At 39.9% G+C, this 18865-nt stretch overlaps 1 protein-coding gene across 50 annotated transcripts in view; it reads left to right on the forward strand.

The window, feature by feature from the left end:
• The window catches only part of LOC147364665 (uncharacterized), a 523181-nt gene that overhangs the window by 53672 nt on the left and 450644 nt on the right, over positions 1–18865 (forward strand). The window contains exon 2 of one of the 50 annotated variants that reach the window (XR_015134841.1): positions 7776–8004. The exons of the other annotated variants lie outside the window; for them this stretch is intronic. The gene's annotated coding sequence lies outside the window, so the exon portion shown is untranslated. Of the gene's footprint in view, positions 1–7775; positions 8005–18865 lie in introns of those variants that run through there. 50 annotated transcript variants of the gene reach the window in all.

The following is an 18865-nucleotide window of genomic DNA, read 5'->3' on the forward strand; positions in this document are numbered from 1 at the left end:
ATTCTACTCTTGGAAGCATTTGCTGAGCTCAAGTCGTTACTGACCCTTGCAAAACTGACAAAGAAACATTTCAGAGAGGGGAAACTAATTTATTCTGACTGCTTGTCAAGCATCATCTTAACTAGCCTTATCTTTTTGCCCTAAAAGGTGTAAGATTCTAACCTCTGCTTCTGCAGCATCCACATTAAACGGCAGAATGGCCAAGCAGCTCCTATCAGGAGGTTTATACATTAGTACAGCACCATTAAGAGCTGGGAGTACTTAAAGCACTGATCTTTTGAAATCAGGGGCCAGATGGTCAGATAAATTGACCTTCATTGCTCTCTTATTAGCAGAACACATCTTTTCTTTTTAATTCAAAATGGTTGCCAGGAAAGTGGATGAATTCACTGAACTTTTAGGTTTGAGATGCAGAACTCTTGAGCATATGGCTGCTTGAGACATATTTGGGAGTAATATTGTGCTAGCTGTACTTCCCATAACTTTCTTCACAGAGGACTTGACGAATGCCTTCCTGACCTGGGCGGGGGGTGGGGAGGGGGCGGGTAGGGCTACAGATTTGGGAAGTTTTTCATTAACTAAAGCAAAACTCTTAAAAAAATTTTTTTTTGAAGTATAGTTTATTTACAGTGTTGTGTTAATTCTGCTGTACAGCTAAGTGATTCAATTACACAAGTGTATATTTTTTTCCATTAGCAGGAATATTGGATATAGTTCTCTGTGCTGTACGGTAGAACTTTGTTGTTAATCCATTCTATATATATTATTAGCAGGTTGCACTGGCTAACCCCAGACTCCCAGTCCTTCTCTGCCCACCTCTTTCCCCTTGGCAGCCACAAGTCTGTTCTCTGTCTGTGATTCTGTTTGTTTCATAGATAAAGTTCATTTGTGTCATATTTTAGATTCCACGTGTAAGTGATACGATAGTATTGTTCTGACTGCACTTACTATAAGGGCACATACTAAGTGTGCATGCTAGAGTATGCACAGTCTCTAGCTGCACCCATATTGTGGCAAATGGCATTATTTCCTTCTTTTTATGGCTGAGTAGTATTCCATTGTATATATGTACGATATCTTTATCCATTCATCTGTCAATGGACCTTTAGGTTGCTTCCATATCTTGGCTATTGTGATTAGTGCTGCTATGGGGTCACACAGAGTCAGACACGACTGAAGTGACTTAGCAGCAGCGGCAGCATGAACATAGGGGTGCGTGTATCTTTTTGAATTACAGTTTTGTCTGGATATATGTCCAGGAGTGGAATTGTTGCATTGTATGGCAACAACCAGAGGAAAATTCTTGAATCACCATTTCTTTTTTTTGGCTGAGGTTCACTCTAACTGCACTTCATATACTGTCTAATTCAGCCATTGCAGGGGGCTGGTATATGTGCCTTGGGTATCAAGTCACAGTTGCTTACAGGAGGGAGCTGGTGGATGGTAGGGGTAAGAACAGTGATTGCAGAGGCAGAGGTGTGTGGTAGATAGAGCCCTCTTGCTCATTTGTGTGTTTTCTAGTTGGTCAACTAGAACATAAGCTTCATGAAAACATGGCTGTTGACAATTTTGTATTCCCAGGCATGGTGACTGGAGTCATGCGCTCAGCAAACATTAGCTGAGTGAATGAAAAGACAAAGAGTTTCGCTGGAAAATACATGGCCTTTTCCATTTATTGCATTCTGATGTGGCAGATCCAGAAAGGAAGAGATACCACATGACACTTGGAAATGGCCAAATAGATTGAGGCTGTCTGGGGAGGGAGGGAGGGATTCAGAAAGACTTGCAGGGTATACTGGAAATGCTATGGAAATCAGGTCCAGACCAAGATTTAGACATCATAGGAATGCTCTTTCCATAAGTAGTCATGGTCCAATCCTTCATTCTGGGATTCTGTCCCTTCAGCTACTTTACCTGCTTCACAGAAATGTTAAGATAATAAAAGGAGATAATAGATTTAAAAGCACTTCTAAAAGAGTGTACTCTTATGGAGAAAGCTACTATTTAACTGTTGAAAATATGTTACATTCAAGTTAAAATTGTTCCTAAGTGCTCAGTCCCTTTAAAAAGTGATTGCTGCTGGCAAGAGCCATTTTGATGGACAGTTATTGCCTCCCAACTGAAGTGAGTAGAATAATCAGTTTCCATGGTGTGTCTGATGACCTGTGGCTGAAAAGAGAGCCTCAGGGGTGATCGGGTAACTGTTATCTCATAGAAAGCCGGCAGCCTGGGAACATGGGGATGTGGGAGAGATGTGCTCAGGTGACAGCAGGAATCCATATCTCTGCCTGATCTGGAAATTCATTTCCATGAAGTAAATAAGCCAGGGGAGCAAAGTAGAACTGCGTGGGAAGCAGCTTCTTGTTGCAGTTAGAATCGGTTGGTGAGGCAAGTTTTCACTTTTGGCAAGGACAGTTTGAATATTCTGGTTGATCACTCGAAAGGCTTTGAACCTAGTCCACTGGATGCTTGAAGGGCTAGGATTGGAGTATGAATGGCTCCAGCCTGCTCCCTCTGGCTCCACCCACACCCAGGGAGCCTCCAATCAGTGTACACGCGAGGTGTCCTCCCCAGCCTGAAAGACTAAGCTCTAGTTCCCTGCAAGCAGCAGACCTTGGCCTGTCTTGGGCTTCGGTGTTTGCACACGGAGGAGCGCCACCTGGCTTAAGGAAGGTAGACCAGAAGAGGGATGCATAGAACCTGGGGATGAGAGGCTCCTATTTGTGTGCAAAGTTCCTGGGCGTTGAAATGTGATCTAGAAGGAGAGAAGCGGCTCCGGGTGAGCAAGTCCCTTGACCTCCTGGACTCCTCATCCTAGGAGGAGAGGTGAACCAGGAGAGGGCCAAAACAGGGAAGGATTAAAAAAAGGGGGGGGGGGGATTCAAGACAGTGGTCCAGTTTCCAGATCTAAGGGAAGTACATTTGATATCAAAGCATGAGCAGGCAGGTTAACTGCAAGAGCTCCTAACTGTCAAGTGAGGGATTGAATAGCAATTCTAGGTAGCTGTTTATTGGAAGGTAAGTCAAGCAAAACTCTCCAAAGGGTTGCTACATGACTCAGAGGAAAGTTGTAGTCTTTGCAGTGGCTCCAAGGCCATGCATGATCTGCTGGCCCTCTCTCCTGTGACCTCCCTGACCTTACCTACCCTCTTCCCCCACTGCCAGCAACTGTGCTCCATCAACACTGGCCTCCTCATTGCCTTTCAAGGGTGCTGGGCATGTTTGCAGCAGCTTTCCCCTCTGTGTGGAATATTCTCTGAGAACTGCCTGTGCTCTCTGTTCAAATGTTCTCCTTCCACTAACCTGATAGGCCTATTTAAAATGGAACCAGGCACTCTGATTCCCCCACCCCTTCTTTCTCCTTCCCTGCCCTACTCCTGATCCCATCCATCACCTAGTAAGTTACTTATTGATTTTTTTGGTCTGTCTCTCCTCTTGGGAATGTAAGTTTCATAAGGCAGGCTTCAGTCCCCAGGAGAATGCTTGGTATATATTAGTAGTAGGTGCTCAATACATCTTTGTTGAATTAATTAAGTAACTTCTATTAAGTAACAAACAATGAGAGGAATTCCTGAAAAAGAGATTGTCAGTTTCTTAAAATGCATAGGATGTATAATTTCTTAATTTTCTTGCCATATGCAGGGGGATAATATCTAAATATTTAAATGAAGGCTTTTCTTTCTCATCAATTTTCTTGTGGCTTCATAGGTCTCATTTATTGAGCCAGTAGCATTTACTGTCTTCTGAGACTGAAAACTCAAGACCAGAGGAAAAAAGAGTCAAAGAATTCCAGGGGAGGCTCTTGAAATCAATAAAAACCTCTGAGAACAGAACCTAGAAATATTTATTGGATTGTATATATTCTGTCCTTCTCCCTCTTATTTTTTCCCTTTCCCTTTCCTCTGCTGTCTTTTCCTTTCCTCCTCCTTCAGATTTGGAGCAAGGCACTCTGTTAGGACTGCAGGACTCAGAGATGGATGGTGTCAGTTCTCAGGAGTTGACAGTTTGGTGAGGGAGATTTCTGTGGAAAGAAATCATTTCAGCATCATGTGCACACTGCTGTCATGGAAGTATGCCCAGGCGCTGTGGGAATCAAGCTGTTGAAAGATACCTCGATTGGCCAGTGGAGACAGAAGAGGCTGCCAGAGGAGCCCTGGGCACATGGGTGGAATTCTATACAATGGAGACATGGAAGACTATTGAGTTATTGTTGAGGAATTATGAAATCATTTTAGGTCTGAAAGAGTCTGGTTATTTCTAAAATTCACTTTTTCAGACCCCTTTCCTACTCATTCTGCATAATTTCCATCTGTCTCTCTCTTTCTATGTACATAATATACACATATGTATATATGCATATCAGTACCACTGGCAAAGGTATTATTAATATGGCTCCTGTAGGAGTAATTTTAGCAACCGCCATTAGCAACCACCAAGACCTTGGCATTGGTGACCTCATTTACTTCTACTAACACACCAAAGCAGAAGAAACCAACACCACCCTCATTTTATAGTTAAGGAAACCACAGCACCATGAATAAATAACACACAGTGATACCATTATTTGAGTCTTTCTGATTTTGATTGTCCATGTGTTCTTCTGCATCACCTGTATGTGTCAAAAATATGTTTATATCCTAAGATGTAGGACAAACATGTATGTGAAAATATGCTGCTGAAAAAGTGGCAGAATGAACAAGCAGCAAATGTGTGCATTCTGGAGAAGCAGTAGCTGTAAGAAACCCCCAAGACTGAAGAGGACTTGTTGACTGCTGCCTGTATCTTAAATGCCATGAACTTTCTTATGCCTTCCTTTTATGAGCAGAAACATCTGCTTTATAATAATGTTCACTTTCCTTACAGGAGAGTATTTAAATGAAGTTATCAAAATTTTACTTGATGATTTTAGAGAATTTTAGTGCTCAGAGAGGTAAAGAAATGGGGACAGGTTCCTGTGCTGGCCTGGTATGGTGGGAATTCCTTTGCAGTTCTGTCAATGAGATTTAATCATGTTATCTAGGTACCTCAGTGTTTCTGTTCTAATGTCTTATTCCTGTTCAATTGTGATAATGGGTAGTGGTTTTAGACATTTTGCAGTGTTTCCCATGGTAGTTTGTGCTAGCCAGAAAGCTCTAAGGACACATGCTCTTTGCAATTAATGTTTCCCAAAACTTTGTAATTCACATAACTCTTTGATAACCAGATAGTGATTCCTACTCATGGTGTTTAATGTTTCAGATGATCTCCAGTTATCTGCAGGAATGTAAGGAATTTAACATTTTCTAATAAAATGTATTATAATTTATTATTATTTTTAACTTGGAATGAATTACCTGTACATAGCTGAAAAGCTCAGTGGAGGACAGTATCCATTTTTGCTTTAATTACAAGCAACCTTGGCCACTATTTAAAGTTCTCATTGCTGCTTGCACCACTGTATATCTGCAGCTATGTGATATTAATTTTTAATGAGAACCTGAAATCTAGGACTATGCTCACTGGTTTTTATCGTATGTGTCTTTGGGAGTTTCCATTCTGAATAGAGTTGTTGACTAAATACTAGTCTTATAACCCATTGATGAAATCAAGATAAATGCATTAGCCCCATTCTAAAATTTTCTTCAGTTCTATCCCACTCAGTTCTCTGCTTTGGCCTTTATATATGGGTGTATTTAACTGAAATAACTGAAGTTTCCTATTCCCTCATTGTTTTACTTGTAACAATAATATGCTCATCAAGATTATGTAATAAAGGGGTTCTCTGGTGACAGCACTAGGTTGGGTATTATCTTGGAGGAAAGAGAGAGTTTTTACAGTTAAATCTGAATATTATAAGAGCAGATATAAAAATAAAATGTGAAATTCTTAAGCATAAGGATCATTTATGTCTCATTCACAGTTGGATCCCATATATGTGACACATATTAGGTGCTCAAAATGCTTGAAAGAATGACTCACTTATAAAAATGGCATTTATTTATTTTTTGCATGTTTTTACTAATATTTTAATTAATTAATTTAATTTCTTTACAATATTGTGATGGCTTTTGCCATACATCGACATGAATCACCCATGGGTGCATATGTCCCCCCATCCTGAAACCCCTCCCGCCTCCCTCCCTACCTCATTCCTCTGAGTTGTCCCAGGGCACTGGCTTTAGAGTGCCCTGCTTCATGCATAGAACTTGCACTGGTCATCTATTTTGCATATAGTAATACACATGTTTCAATGCTATTCTCTCAAATCATCCCACCCTCCCCTTCTCCCACATAATCCAAAAGTCTGTTCTTTACATCTGTGTCTCTCTTGCTGCCTTGCATATAGGATTGTCATTCAGATCAGATCAGAGCAGTCGCTCAGTCGTGTCCGACTCTTTGCGACCCCCTGAATCGCAGCACGCCAGGCCTCCCTGTCCCTCACCAACTCCCGGAGTTCACTCAGCCTCACGTCCATCGAGTCAGTGATGCCATCCAGCCATCTCATCCTCTGTCGTCCCCTTCTCCCCCTGCCCCCAATCCCTCCCAACATCAGTCCTTTCCAATGAGTCAACTCTTTGCATGAGGTGGCCGAAGTCCTGGAGTTTCAGCTTTAGCATCATTCCTTCCAAAGAAATCCCAGGGCTGATCTCCTTCAGAATGGACTGGTTGGATCTCCTTGCAGTCCAAGGGACTCTCAAGAGTCTTCTCCAACACCAAATTCCATATATATGCATTAATATACTGTATTGGTGTTTCTCTTTCTGAATTAGTTCACTCTGTATAATAGGCTTCAGTTTTGTTCACCTCATTAGAACGGACTCAAATGCATTCTTTTTTATAGCTGAGTAATATTCCACTCTGTATATATACCACAGCTTCCTTATCCATTCGTCTGCTGATGGACATCTAGGTTGCTTCCATGTCCTAGCTATTGTAAACAGCACTGCAATGAACACTGGGATACATCTGTCTTTTTCAATTCTGGTTTCCTTGGTTTATATGCCCAGCAGTGGGATTGCTGGGTCATATGGCTATTCTATTTCCAGTTTTTTAAGGAATATCCATACTGTTCTCCATAGTGGCTGTACCAGTTTGCATTCCCACCAGCAGCGAAAGAGGATTCTCTTTTCACCATACCCTCTCCAGCATTTATTGTTTGTAGACTTTTTGATGGCCATTCTGACCAGCATGAGATACCTCATTGTGGTTTTGATAAAAATGGCATTTAGCATGATGCTGGCCATGTGGTAAATTTTCAGAAGCTACTTATTGATCTAGTATGAACCTTGGGCCCTCACGCAAGGGAAACTGGACTAACTTCCTAAGTCTTGGATGTGAGCATGACTGCCAGTGGGGAATCGAGTTAGGTTAGACATAAATTTTCACACACTCTTTTCTTCCTCTCCTTCTTCCTATCTGCTCCATTTATTATCATCCTTCTGTTGCTGCCAGCTAATCCAAAATCCTGTATGATTCACTACCATAGGCGAATATGTTTCAAAGTCACTTCTTAGAGTAAAACCTTGAACTTCCTCTCATAGTATATTTGAAATTTACATCTCAAAACTCACTGCAAAATTTCTGACTCCTTCAATTCTGGACTCTGTCTACTGCCTAAAATAGTGTGAGTGCTAAAAATACATGCACTCTGCCCCAAAGAGTTTACTATGTTCTCAGTAGAAACTTTAAACTTTCCCTTAAAAGTTAGATAAATTTGGCTCGATGGCAAAAGCAAATTTATTTAAAAACTGTTTTTATACTTGTTTCATAATGGTAACATTTTATCTTTTTTACAGTGATTTATAGGCACTGGAGCAGAACAGGGGAGTCATGGAAAAAAAGCAATTAACGAATAAAGGAAAAAAGTACCAATAGTGAACAGGAAAAAAATCTTCTGAAAGCTAAAGAAGAGAGAATAATTGATGGTTCCATTTTAGCTTAATGTTATTTCTGGATCTCTTTTATAATGTGTTATTTACTGCATAGTTTATAGTTGACAGAAAATAAACAGCATTTGCAATATAATGTCTTTAGCTCTGCCATCCACTTGCTCATCCCCCTTGCCTGTCAAGCCGGAACTTCCACCAACATCTGTCAAAGTCTCCTGTGATGGAGTCTGTTTTTAATAAGCCCAGCACTATAATTACCTTATTGCGAAGTTAAAACCAAATGACACTTATAATAAAGGTTTCGAGGCTAAACAGTACTCAGTGAAGCACACCAACTGTCAGACCGGAAATAGCGGCTGGAGAATTTGTTTATTGCCTGATGAGGGTCACTTCATTTGTACTTGGAAACTTTAACAGCTACAACAGGTAAAGATAGAAAAAGAATGTGTGTCATGGAAAATAACTTAGAAAGATACACTTATTCATAGATTTTGGGGAAGATTAATTAGTGGGCTTCTGTGCTCAGGAACAACTATACTAGGTATTTCTGTAAATATTTTCAACTTAAAACTCCCTAATGATCCAAAGAGTTAAAGCATTGTCCGAATTTTGTAAGTGAGGAATCTGAGTCTTTGAGAGTTTTTAAACTGTGGGCTTGAGGCTACCCAGCTGGTAAGTGATCAAGCAAGGCCATGAACTCAATCTAGATGATTCAGAGTTCAATACAGCTGGCCCTTAACATTATAGCTGCCATAAGCTCAGGTGTTTGCTCTAACATGGCCCAGATCATGGTCTGGATGGAAATGGGATGCAGGTTAGACATGTCCTCATACTAAGTTACCAAAAACTAAGGAGGTAAGAGACACTCAGATGAAAGATTATCCTGTATTTTGTGACAAAGATCCATCTCTATTTTATACTGTTTGAAGCTTTACCTTTCTGTGACAATCACAAGCAATTGTGAATTGATATGTCAGTGAATGCTGCATCACACATAGCATCTTTCACTGAAGAAGCTCTGGAAATAAATGGAGTCTTGCCCTCCTCTTAACATGTGTGGATGACAATGATAGAATGTATGTCTGAAAGCTTAAGAACATCATTTTTATTTAATGGATAATACAAGATGGATCGTCAAGTCATCTGGCTCATTCAGAGCCACCAGGCTACTAAATCTGGAATCCCTTTTCTCTATCTAGTATCGCAAAGCAGAAAGATGGGACTTCATTTCTAGTCTTCTCTTAAATTACTTCTGGGCAATGGTAAAAGCATCAGACTCTTTTTCTAGTTCACTTGAGGGTTAGTGTTGCACCAACCTCAAAAATCTCTCCACTGGCACAGCTGGGAAGAAGAGTGCCCTATAGTGGCTGTGCTTTGCAATGCAGTGTTAACCTTGGTGCCACCAGACCTGTAAGCAATTTACTAAGCAAGTAGGATATTTCTATTCTCTGGACTAACTAACCCCTAGAAGGGCAGGGGTTTAAAAGGATGAATGGATGAAGTGGAAAAATAACTTAAATATTTGACTCAGTCACAGGTTTATAAAATCTGTGTGAAAGAAAGGTATTATGGGAGTTAACATTCAATCATTGCCATGCTATATTGGCAAAGATGGAAACTGTTGAAATTGAACTGTTGTCTCTTGGATGGCATCTTTGTGCAGTGCCCGGAAATGTCTTCAGCTGAGCCATCAAATACTATGCAGCCTACAAAGCTCAGTGAGGGAGTCAGATAACATGTGGGTTGTTGGAAAGCTGGAACCCTGACTTACTAAGCAGAATACTTACTCTTTCCCAGCCCTCCTCCTCCCCCAGTAGTGGGTTGCTTCTCAGCCTGGGTTGGGGAGAGGGTCTGGGGATTGGAGTGATCACTGAGGGACTTCAGGGTTGTTTCATTTGTTCTTAGTAGCCATGAAAGGGGGATCTGGCCCTCAATTTTCTGCACATTTCTTTAAAAGGAAGAGTATTTGACATCTCTGTCATTGCCATTGTCTTCATGCTACCACTTCTGAGGCAACAGTCTAAGTCTTCTCTCAGCATTTTGCTATATTCACATGCCTTACTCAGAAGCTGTAAGGTTTTCTATCATTTCTATTAAGAATACTAGTACAGTATCTACAACCTTTAGACCTGATAGCTTTTCATGTTTCACTACTACCTCTAGTCACATATAATCACTTTGTAATATTAAAATTGCTCATGGCTAGACCAAATGTGTACCTCATGTGAATAGGATGGAGTTAGTTTAGAAGGACAAACATTGGCAGGGAGCTCATGGGGCTATATTCCAGCCTAGTGTCAGAGGGAGGGATTCCTTTTGGTGTTTAGTTGCTAAGTCATATCTGACTCTTTTGTGACCCCATGGATGGTAGCCTGGCTCCTCTGTCTATGGGATTTCCCAGGCAAGAATATTGGAATGTGTTGCCATTTTCTTCTCTAGGGGATCTTCTGACCCAGGGATTAAACCCATGTCTCCTGCATTGCCAGGTGAGTTCTTTACTAATGAACCACCAAAGTTTCTAACTCATGCCCTTCACTTGGATCTAAAAATAATCAAATAATTTTGTGTGTTATTTCCATCTCCAACATCCAGACCAGGGTACAACAATGAAAGTGAAGAAAGTGTTAGTTGCTCAGTCATGTCTGACTCTTTGTGACCCCATGGACTGTAGTCTGCCAGACCCCCCTGTCCATGGAATTTTCCAGGCAAGAATACTGAAGTGGGTTGCCATTTTCTACTCCAGGGGTTCTTCCCAATCTAGGGATCAAACCAGGGTCTTCTATATTGCAGGCATATTCTTTATCACCTGAGTCACCAGGGAAGCTGGTACAACAGTAAGACAATAAGAAACATTTATGCAAGAGTATGTTATGAGAAAGAAGCTACACCAAGGGCCAGAAATGAGCAGGATTCAAAAAGAGCTGTTGTGAGTTTGAATTGCCTGGGAGAGGTTAACAGTAAGAGTTAAGAGCATGACTTGAGATACAGAGTGGCATAGCAGGCCAGATCTTCTGTCTGGTAGGGCCACGGAATAAGGAGCAGATGCCTGGAACTAAGGAGGCACTATCCTGCAATGTCTGGATTCAATTCTTAAACTGTAATAGTAACGGGTGTATAATTGCTATTACAAAGATTACGAAGGTCACTTAATACCTCCACATTGATGCATTTGACTTAAATTTATGAACACCATTTTTAGTGTTTATAGTGAAGAATGTTTCTTAGTCATATCAGAATCACCTTGAGTGTTTAAAAAGGTACTTCTGGGCCCTTTCCCTCTTTCTGGCTCTCACTCTCTTAGGTTGGGGCTTAGGATTCTGCATTTAAGATAACCTCTAGAGAAGAATGCTGTCCTCTCTAAAGTTGGTGAATCACTGGTAAAGAAGAAACTGAAAGTCCATGTGCATTTATAACAGGACTTAGGGATATGTTATTGGGTAATTGAAATCTTGTCATGTGAGGGCTGTTGCTGATACGTGGCTTTTCCTGCATCTGAGAGATATCATTTGGCTGCTTCAGGCAGAGCCTCATGGAACGGAGTCCTCATGGGTTTGGAGCCTGGACCTCAACTTTGCATATGCAGAAATTAAATGGGATGTATTTACCTGCAGAGAGGTTGACTCTTGTTAGTACATTTGCAGGGGACTTGCTAATTAACAGAATGCTGCTTTATTAAATTGTCATAGAAGTTATGTCTGACTTAGGAACCATGACCACACTGGTAGGCCCTCAGGAGAGACAATATATGGCAACAGGTGACTCAGTGAACAAAGAGTTATCGAAGTGCTTTGAAACTGAGTACTAGTCTCCTTCTCTGTCCAAATTGGACTTTTCTTGAGCATCTCATTCCTGGTGCTCTCTTCATGTATTATGTGGCTGTTCACAAAGTCAACACTTAAGAGAGCTATTGAATGAACAAGTGATTCTAAAGCAAGGGGATCAGATAATCATAAGGCACATCTGCAGTAATCTAGGCCAGTAGTATGGATCATTGTTCTGTGCATCAGGGATATTTCTGCCTATGAAAAGAGATGCTCTATCCTGGGCACCCGTGGAAACTGACAAATTCTTAGTTCAAGATCTCCCTTACTTTAACTGTCTCTGCAGACCCCTGCTCTGTGTTCTATATTTAAATATGTAACTCTATCTCATATGGTCAAGGTAAATTCTGAGTAGATACTCCTTTGTTGATTTGTTTAATAATTTATATGTTAGTTACTTGCCTGATGTCAACCTTGACCACCTTATTAAATTGAGAACAACAATGGACATAAGTTTGAGCAAGCTCCGGGAGTTAGTGATGGACAGGGGAGCCTGGCATGCCACAGTCCATGGGGCTGCAAAGAGTCAGCCACGGATGAGCGGCTGAACTGAACTGATGGTAATCTTATTTAAATAACCATTCTTTTGGGGGGACTTTTTTATTTCTCACTTCAGAGAATGTAACATTTTCAGCCTTGTTTTCATATTCTGAAACATTTTAAAATTATTTTTTAATGTGGACCATTCTTTAATATTTATTAATTATTATAATTTTGCTTCTGTTTTATATTTTGGTTTGTTGGCTGCAAGGTATGTGGGATCTTAGCTCCCTGACTAGGGATCGAATCTGCACACGTTGCATTGGAAGTGGTTAAGCAGAGTCTTAACCACTTGACTGTCAAGGAAGTTCCTTTGAACTTCATAGTTTGTTATATTCTCTTATAACAAATTGTTTCTAGTGTTTTTGATGAACAGTTAACTTGTGCAGAGGTTTTAAAATAAGATTTACCAATGACAGATGCACAGGAATAGTTATAATAATTTTAAGGTAGGGAAACAGTTGAGTTATTCAAAAGGACAGTGCATGTTCTATTTCAAATTAACTCTTGTGTTTTTATACATAGGGAAATTTCTCACTAGTCTGAAATCCCGACAGTGAAACCCTCTTAAAGTCATGAAAACCTCCTTATCTGGTTGATTCTTCTAGAGATGATACCTTTCACATATACTTGAAAACACTTACTAAGGTTTGACACTATGGTCTGCCTTCCAATATCCTCTTCATTGCCTAGACTCATCTAGAAGACTTTGAAGAATGAAAAGTCTGAAGAGGAACTTCTTCAAGAAAAGAAATTTTCATTGCTGATAAATTGATAAGATCTTTAAAGCATGTCATATACATAAAATTTTTTAAAAATGACCAAACATCTATCTGTCTCTTAGGCAAGCAGAGAGTTCTTGTCTTTTTTTTTTTTTTTTCATTTAATAACAGCAAGATGTCACCAGCTCACAATTTCTAGTGGTTTGGACTAGAGAATAGGAAGTGCATGTGTGTATGTGTAAAATAATAAATAAATAAAACATTAAAGCATTGAAACTCAATGAGGCTACTGCATATAATGTAATATCTTGTCAGAGTAGAAAAAGAGCAAGATTATCATTTTCTTTACCTGTTGGTAAATAGGTGCATTATAGTAAAGAACACAGGCATCTTTTTTAAAATCAAAATAAGGTATAAAAAACAGATTCTCAAAATTTCAATTTTCTTATTCCTTTTTAAAAAAAATATATTTATTTTAATTGGAGGCTAATTACTTTACAATATTGTATTGGTTTTGCTATACATTGACATGAATCTGCCACGGGTGTATATGTGTTTCCCATCCTGAACCCCCCTCCCACCTTCCTCCCCATCCTATCCTTCTGGGTCATCCCAGTGGACCAGCTCTGAGCATCCTGTATCATGCATCGAACCTGGACTGGTGATTCATTTCACATATGATAATATACACGTTTAAATGCCATTCTCCCAAATCATCCCACCCTCGCCCTCTCCCACAGAGTCCAAAAGAATGTTCTATACATCTGTGTCTCTTTTGCTGTCTCACATACAGAGTTATTGTTACCATCTTTCTAAATTCCATATGTATGCATTAGTATATTGTGTTGGTGTTTTTCTTTCTGGCTTACTTCACTGTGTATAATAGGCTCCAGTTTTATCCACCTCATTAGAACTGATTCAAATGTATTCTTTTTAATGGCTGATTAATACTCTATTGTGTATATGTACCACTGCTTTCTTATCCATTTGTCTGCTGATGGACATCTAGGTTGCTTCCATGTCCTGGCTATTATAAACAGTGCTACGATGAACACTGGGGTACATGTGTCTCTTTCCATTCTGGTTTCCTCGGTGTGTATGCCCAGCAGTGGGATTGCTGGGTTGTATGGCAGTTCTATTTCCAGTTTTTTAAGAAATCTCCACACTGTTTTCCATAGTGGCTGTACTAGTTTGCATTCCCACCAACAGTGTAAGAGGGTTCCCTTTTCTCCACACCCTCTCCAGCATTTATTGTTTGTAGACTTTTGCATAGCAGCCATTCTGACTGGCGTGAAATGGTACCTCATTGTGGTTTTGATTTGCATTTCTCTGATAATAAGTAATGTTGAGCATCTTTTCATGTGTTTGTTATCCATCTGTATGTCTCCTTTGGAGAAATGTCTGTTTAGTTCTTTGGCCCATTTTTTGATTGGGTCATTTATTTTTCTGGAATTGAGCTGCAGGAGTTGCTTGTATATTTTTAAGATTAATTCTTTGTCAGTTGCTTTGTTTGCTATTATTTTCTCCCATTCTGAAGGCTGTCTTTTCACCTTGCTAATAGTTTCCTTTGTTGTGCAGAAGCTTTTAATTTTAATTAGGTCCCATTTGTTTATTTTTGCTTTTATTTCCAGTATTCTGGGAGGTGGTTCATAGAGGATCCTGCTGTGATTTATGTTGGAGAATGTTTTGCCTGTGTTCTTCTCTAGGAGTTGTATAGTTTCTAGTCTTACGTTTAGATCTTTAATCCATTTTGAGTTTATTTTTGTGTATGGTGTTGGAAAGTGTTCTAGTTTCATTCTTTCAGAAGTGGTTGACCAGTTTTCCCAGCACCACTTGTTAAAGAGATTGTCTTTTCTCCATTGTATATTCTTGCCTCCTTTGTCAAAGATAAGGTGTCCATAGGTGCGTGGATTTATCTCTGGGCTTTCTATTTTGTTCCATTGATCTATATTTCTGTCTCTGTGCCAGTACCATACTGTCTTGATGACTGTGGCTTTGTAGTAGAGCCTGAAGTCAGGCAGGTTGATTCCTCCAGTTCCATTCTTCTTTCTCAAGATTGCTTTGGCTATTTGAGGTTTTTTGTATTTCCATACAAACTGTGAAATTATTTGTTCTAGCTCTGTGAAAAATACTGTTGGTAGCCTGATAGGGATTGCACTGAATTGAGATTGATTGAGATTGCTTTGGGTAGTATACTCATTTTCATTATATTGATTCTTCCGATCCATGAACATGGTATATTTCTCCATCTGTTCGTGTCTTCTTTACTTTCTAATAAGAGAAAAATATAAGAATAATTTTTGTCCAGATTTCTTTAGGGAATATTGACTTCCTTTTTCCTCTTTTGACTGTGATTTAGCCAATCAAAAACATAAAAGTGCTAGTTCAGAAAGTGATGATGTGCATAATATGCCAGACTAGTAGTGATGATGAACCAAAAAAAACAAAACAAAACAAAACAGATTTCCTCTACAATAGAGTTAATTGTGTTTTTCTTTTCCCCTGATGGTTTTGTAAGTTATTGGATTTCCTTATTAGATGTTATACAGTAAATTGTTAGATGCACTTGTCAGGAAGTGACTTATTATGTATACTTATCACTGAAAAATATAGCAAATAGCATGTTGGGAAACATTTATTGAAGGAGCATCTATAATCTATTAGTGCTGTTTTTTAAAGAAGAAAAGAATCCAAATATACTTTCATGGTTTGCCTTTGTTTGCAAGTCTATTAAGAGCTAAATATTTCAGCTGCCCACAACTTGGTAGGTGATTGCAATTAAGGGTAGCATTGAAATACTATAATTTCATAAATACCTGTTAAGCAGCAGGAATTTACTGAGCTTTTATTAGATGCCTGGCTTAGTAAAGTCTTTTGCATGTGGAGGAGGAAGGTGAGTTTCAGAAAGAACTGAATGAATTGAAAATAACTGCACATCCCAAAGTATTCTTGGAATTCTGTAGGTGGAAATTACTATCAAAACTCTCCTGAAAATCCTTGCTATGTGGAAAGTCCCTGGACTATGCTTTTGTTTGTCTCAGAGAAGCTCCATGAAAGTATGTTTTCTTTTGTGAATCTGTTCAGAGAGACACCAAGAAGCATCCTCCTTCTCCTGGTGAGGAGGATCTGGAGTTAGAATTGAAATATATCCTGGCTGAAAATGCCCTAATTATTTTAAAGCTAACTCAGCTTATTAAATGCCAGAGTTCTCACTCACTTGGTAAAAAACAATTAATGATGAATGCTGAGCCTCAATTGGCACTTTATATCTAAACAACATTCACTCTATTGGTGACTGCTTTTTCAATCCCTATTTCTGATTAGTTAATAAGTTCCTTGACATTGTTACAAAAATTAATGGAGCTTAAACAGCTGGATTTCTGATGATGTTGCCCATAATGGAAAGTATGATATCTTGACTATGGAACTTCAGGGACAGGAATATTCTGTGTGTGCTTTGGGCAATCATAGAGGTGTGCTGAGATAGATTGTCAGCAAAGTTCTGAAACGTGGGCATGGTTTTGGAAAGACTGAGCAGGGTAGACATACTGGGGGCAAGAGTAGCAGAGGTAAAAGCATAGAGCTGGGAATGTGAATTGTGTGTGTGTGTATAAATGAACATGATAGGAAGAGACAGTTTCCAGCGACTGCAGAGACTATGCAAGTTGACATTCTATGGTAGAAAGCTTTGAGGGCTTATAAGAGAAGATTGTATTCAACAAGGTAGGCAAAAAAATTGCCTTGTAAATTACTGAAGGAGAGAAGGCCATGAAGAATGTTCTGGCCTAATGATTGGAACAGAAGGGGAGAGATGGAAGTCAGTTTTATTATTAGAATAGATACCCAATTAGTGGGCCTCCCCCAGTATTTGAATAGCTTTAATTCTGTTTTCTCTTTCACTTACTTAGTACAAATGAAACCCCCTGGCCAGCTGTCTGGCCCCATAGTCTTCCCGCCCTGCCTCAGTGCTGTCTGGGAGGGACTTTTTTGGTAGATGGTTTTAGACACACCAGCATGTGAGTCCAGGCTCTGTCTGCCACCTCCACTCTACCCTATGACAGTCATCCCATTGCCCTGTGTTGGACCTGAGGACATGTCACCCATGGTGCTATCTGCCCTTTGGAGAATGGACCCAGGAAGAAGCATACGCAGGTTCCAGCTCAGGGATATTTGGGCACATGGAGTGATATTTAGAGGGTGGAACATAGCTCCAGGTGGCTCATCCCCTTGACCCCAGGCCTTTCTCATTCTTGGGGAGAGGCTTGGCTGGTAGAGGGCCATACAAGAGAGACCCTAGTCAAAAGCCCCTGAATGCTAGTTTTTAAAAGCTCCTAGTGCTGTTTTTCTGGTTAGTGTACTTAGACCTGGAGGCATTATGAGTTATACATAGACATCTCAATCCACCATTTTGTTCTTTTAATAAACATTTACAAAAAAGGGTGCATCTTTGTGAAAAACAAAACTCTAACAAAATATTTTTTTTTTCTGAACTTCTCACATCATTTCTTATGATAGGAGGGGCAGAGAGGCAGAGTTAGGCCCTGCCAATCTCCCTTGCATGGTTTTAATATTATTCTTTCACTTATTCAGGAATTTCTTGAATGTTTTTCTCTTAAAGCATCTTCAGGGCACTGTACTGAGTAAATACTGCAACTATAAACAAATGTACACAGCTCCTTTTCTCAAGGAACCTATAGTTCAATTGAGAGGCAGACTTTAGGTAAACATTCGAAAGATCATGGTAATTAATGTAATTAATGGCATTTCAGATAAGTACAAGAGAAACAACTAAGGGATATGATGATGCTGAAAGGTCAGAGAAGGCTTCCCTGAAGGAGTGACTATTATTGAGTAAATTGAGAGGTGAATTTTTTTTACAGGGGACACAGCTGTTGCTAAGACTGGAGGAATACTGGCTATTCAAGGAATCACAGGAATGCAAAATGGAGAGAAAATGATGCAGAGTGACAGTAGTTAGACAGCAAGCTAAAAGTGCAGATGATTTAAGGAACATGGAAGTCCTTTAAAGGTTTTTACCCTGAAAGCAATAGTAAGCCATGGAAATACTTATTTAAAGGGGATAGGATAGTGTGCTCAGACTGTATATTTAAAATCTCCCTCTGGCCTCATTGAGGAAAACATCTTAGCGGGGAGATGGGTCACTTGAGGAGGTCAACTAAGAGGCTGTTGGTAGTAGTAAGGAAAAGATAATTATAGCTTGGATGAGAAGTGATGATAATGGACAAGGGGAGAAGTATATGGATTTGAAAACTATTTAAGAGGTAAAATTAATCAGACTTCAAGAGGGAGATTCCAAAGGTGATTCTCAAGGATCAACCCTAGGATTTTTCTTTGTAAACATTTGTAGTGGCTGGTAGACCAGAAGGGGGATTTCCCGGATAGCTCAGCTGGTAAAGAATCTGCCTGCAGTGCAGTAGACCCTGGTTCAATTCCTGGGTCGGGAAGTTCACCTGTGAAGGGATAGGCTACCCATTCCTGTATTCTTGGGCTTCCCTGGTGGCTCAGATGGTAAAGAATCTGCCTGCAATGCTGGAGACCTGGGTTTGATCCCTGGGTTAGGAAGATCCCCTGGAGGAGGGCATGGCAACTGACTCCCTGATTCTGGCCTGGAGAATCCCATGGACAGAGGAGCCTGGCGGGCTACATTCCATGGAGTCGCAAAGAGTCAGACATGACTGAGCGATTAAGCACAGTACAGGACAGATCAGAAGGCCTACAAATAATGATGACCAAATAAATATGAACTAGAGGGGAAAGGAAGAAAGCCAGGGGAGTGTGTTCCAGAGATGAAAGGAAGATAAATTTCACGAAGAATGTTTCTGAAATTGCAAATACAATAAAGAGTAAGAAATATTCTTTGGACTTAACAATGTGGAGATCATTGGTAACCATA

The sequence above is a fragment of the Bos grunniens genome, chromosome 10, assembly GCF_055505025.1.
Source record: "Bos grunniens cultivar Pamir isolate PY7600 chromosome 10, Bosgru_T2T1.0, whole genome shotgun sequence".
NCBI classification, from domain to species: domain Eukaryota; kingdom Metazoa; phylum Chordata; class Mammalia; order Artiodactyla; family Bovidae; genus Bos; species Bos grunniens.